Source organism: Somniosus microcephalus, chromosome 1 (genome assembly GCF_052327205.1).
Source record: "Somniosus microcephalus isolate GS21.2 chromosome 1, FLI_Smic_1.0, whole genome shotgun sequence".
In the NCBI taxonomy this organism is placed as follows: Eukaryota; Metazoa; Chordata; class Chondrichthyes; order Squaliformes; family Somniosidae; genus Somniosus; species Somniosus microcephalus.
In genome coordinates this window covers 371,387,897-371,391,921 of record NC_140987.1, presented here as the reverse complement: position 1 = coordinate 371,391,921, position 4,025 = coordinate 371,387,897, and the positions used below count along the sequence as shown (strand labels likewise).

At 48.5% G+C, this 4,025-nt stretch overlaps 1 pseudogene; it reads left to right on the top strand.

Annotated features, from left to right (window-relative positions):
• The first annotated feature begins 2,795 nt into the window (after positions 1–2,795).
• Positions 2,796–3,824, top strand: LOC147125010 (uncharacterized; annotated as a pseudogene).
• The last annotated feature ends 201 nt before the right edge of the window (positions 3,825–4,025 follow it).

The following is a 4,025-nucleotide window of genomic DNA, read 5'->3' as shown; positions in this document are numbered from 1 at the left end:
AGGGGATCTCATTGAAGCATACAAAATTATTACAGGGCTTGATAGGTTGGATGCTGGGAGAATGTTTCCCTTGGCTGAAGAGTCTAGAACCAGGGGCCACAGCCTCAGGATAAAAGGTAGGCCACTCAGGACTGAGATGAGAGGAAATTTCTTCACACAGAGGGTGGTGAATCTTTGGAATTTTCTACCCAGAGGGCTGTGGAGGCTCAGTCATTGGGTATATTCAAAACAGGAGTCGATAGATTTCTGACTAGTAAGGGCATTAATGGATATGGCGATAGGGCCGATGAATGGAGTTGAGGCAGAAGATCAGCCATGATCTCATCGAATGGCAGAGCAGGCTCGAAGGGCCGAATGGCCTACTCCTGCTTTTTCTTATGTTCTTATAAGTAATGATGTTTCTCCTTATAATTATTTTAAGAATGGTTAGTTGACTTTATAGTGTAAGCAGCATCATTCCAAACGGCTATTGGTTTTGAACCGCACCATTTGTTAGAGTTTTAAATTCAAGAGTCACCATATTGTTATTTTATCTTAGCCAAGCTTCTGATCAATTTTCTCTGGAGACTTTGCACCACCCCCCACTCCCGCAACACCACCAAAAAGAGCAGGCGGGATCTAGAAGCAGTACATGATTGTGCTGATGCTGGAGATCCTAAAGGATCATCTCGATCTCCAATTACAGCATCCCACACAAGTTCTGCAGACTGCACCTCTCCTTGAGTGATTTAGTTCTAGAGAGGTGCAGTCAGACGAGCATACTTCTACACGCCACCTGGTCCTGTCCCTAAATATAATCATTCTGGACAGCTGGCTGGGATACTACAGTACAAAGGCCATGACCAGTTGAAATAGTTTTTCTGTGTTCTGTATTTACCAGAGGAAATAATGTCTCTGCATCTACCCCTATGACTCTCCCTTTAACATTTTAAAGACCTAAATTAGATCATCCCTCAACCATCTAAACTCAAGGGAATACAAGCCAAGTTTATATTGCCTGAAATAACAACAGAATATGCTGGAAAAACTCAGCAGGTCAGGCAACATCCGTGGAGAGAAATTTGAGTTGATGTTTCGGGTCGAACCCTTCTTCAAAACTGGAAAGAAAAGCAAAATTGCCTGTCCTCGTGATTTAACCCTTTAAGTCCTGATATCATTCCAGTGAATCTGCACTGCACGTCCACCAAGGCCAATATATTCATTCTGAGGTGCAGTGCCCAGAACTGAACGCAGTGCTCCAGATGTGGTCTGACCAAGGCTCTGTACAACTGGAGCATAACATCTTCCCCTTTGTAACCCAGCCCCTTGAGATAAAGGCCACCATTCCATTAGCCTTTATGATTATTTTTTGTACCTGTGCACTAGTGCACAAACACACAACGCAAAATCGTCGAGCAGAAACTGATAGCCAAGTTCCGCACTCAAGAGACGGCCTCAACCGGGATCTTGGGTTCATGCCACGCTACATGTAACCCCACCTGACATAGAGTCATCCAGACTCGAGTCATCATTGGCTTGTTCTCTCTGCACAGATGCAGCCGGACATGCTGTGATTTCCAGCAAAGTTTTTTGGGTTTTTTCTGTTTTTCATACAGACCCCAGCATCTGCAACATTTGACCCCTTGTGACCCCAGCTCATTGTTCTTTGATGTAATGTTTTCCTGACCGACCTGTTTGGACACCATTCACACCTTTGATTGCTGTGATTATCTCTCTGCCGAGGTGTGATAAAGGGCAGTTAGAAAGATTACCTGTAATCATCTGGCAGTTTTCTCTGACTATATATGCTGTGCCTGTATGCTTCTCTTCACTTCACCTGACGAAGGAGCAGCGCTCCGAAAGCTTGTGATTTCAAATAAAGCTGTTGGACTATAAGCTGGTGCTGTGTGACTTCCTACATTTGTCCACCCCAGTCCAACACCGGCATCTCCACATCATGGCTACTATCGTACCACAAACTGCCGGCTCAAAGTGGAGAGGATCTCCAAGAAAATCGCGCATATAGACACAGACATCAAGTTTCTACAGAGATGCAAGAAAGCAGACAAGATCCCGAAAGGACGACAGATCACGAACCCACTCAAGTCGACCTACAACACAGACTACACTGAGAGGCTCTGCCGTCGTACCTCTCGCACACTCCTCAACCATCTCGTACACCAGCTCTACAGCAGACGCCGCAACCTCAAAACCAAGAGAGAGTCCATGTTCTCAGCTTCTGCTCAGGACACAGCAGACCAGATAGGAGACACCGCCAAGCAGACGAGGCAATGGAACTACGCTGCCTACATGCACACCAAGAACAGGAAGCTTGAGAAACTCGGCATCACCAACAGCAGCAACCAAGCCTCGCCCGGTACCACGGTTGGAACCATAGGGAAGTCCATCATCAACTTGTCCAACCACGCCCTTCAACCAGACGAAATCGAAGTTCTCAGCCGAGGGCTCAAATTCTGCCCCACCACCAAAATGGACCCCATCGGCCTCGCGGCAGACACAGAGGAATTCACCAGGAGAATGAGGCTCCGGGAATTCTTCCACAAATCCCAAGATGTCAGCAGTGAACCCAATGAAACAATCAATGATCCGGAACAGCAGACAGAGGGATCCGCGGTGCAGCAACCGAAGAAGAAAGAGTCAAATTGGACCCCTCCATGGGCCGCTGCCCTAAGCTTGACATGTATGCTCAAGCTGTCAGGCGATGCTACAATGCCAGATTCATCAGCCGCACTCACAAGACAGCCCAGAATGTCACCCGAGGACAACGCAACACCATCCACGCTCTCAAGACCAACCGCAACATCGTCATCAAACCAGGAGACAAAGGAGGAGCCATCGTCATACAGAACAGAATGGACTATTGCAAAGAAGCATACCGACAACTGGAAAACCAGGAACACTACAGACAGTTACCCGCAGATCCGACCAAAGAACACACCCGCCAACTCAACAGACTGATCAAGACCTTCGATCCAGACCTTCAGAGCATCCTACGCGCTCTCACCCCACGTACTCCCTGCGTGGGAGTCTTCTACTGCCTCCCAAAGATACACAAAGCCAACACACCTGGACGTCCTATCGTATCAGGCAATGGAACCCTGTGTGAGAACCTCTCTGGATACATCGAGGGCATCCTGAAACCCATCGTACAGGGAACCCGCAGCTTCTGTCGCGACACTACAGGCTTCTTACAGAAACTCAGCACCCACGGACCAGTTGAACCAGGAACGCTCCTCGCCACGATGGACGTCTCGGCACTCTACACCAGTATCCCCCACGATGACAGCATCGCTGTGACAGTCTCAGTACTCAACATCAACAACAGCCAATTTCCAGACACCATCCTGCAACTCATCCGCTTCATCCTTGACCACAATGTCTTCACCTTCGACAACCAGTTCTTTGCCCAAGCACACGGAACAGCCATGGGGGCCAAATTCGCACCCCAATGTGCCAACATCTTCATGCACAAGTTCGAGCAAGACTTCTTCGCTGCACAGGACCGCCAACCAACGCTATACACCAGATACATCGACGACATTTTCTTCCTATGGACCGACGGCGAAGAATCACTGAAAAGACTACACGATGACATCAACAAGTTCCATCCCACCATCAAACTCACCATGGACTACTCCTCAGAATCGGTTTCATTCTTGGACACACGAATCTCAATCAAAGACGGGCACCTCAGCACTTCACTCTACCGCAAGCCCACGGACAACCTCACGATGCTCCACTTCTCCAGCTTCCACCCTAACCACGTTAAGGAGCCATACCCTATGGACAAGCCCTGTGAATACACAGGATCTGCTCAGACGAGAAGGAATGCGATGGACACCTACAGATGCTGAAAGACGCCCTTGTAAGAACGGGATATGACGCTCGACTCATCGATCGACAGTTCTGATGGGCCACTGCGAAAAATCGCATAGACCTCCTCAGAAGACAAACACGGGACACAACCAGCAGAGTACCCTTCGTTGTCCAGTACTTCCCCGGAGCGGAGAAACTACGCCATGTTC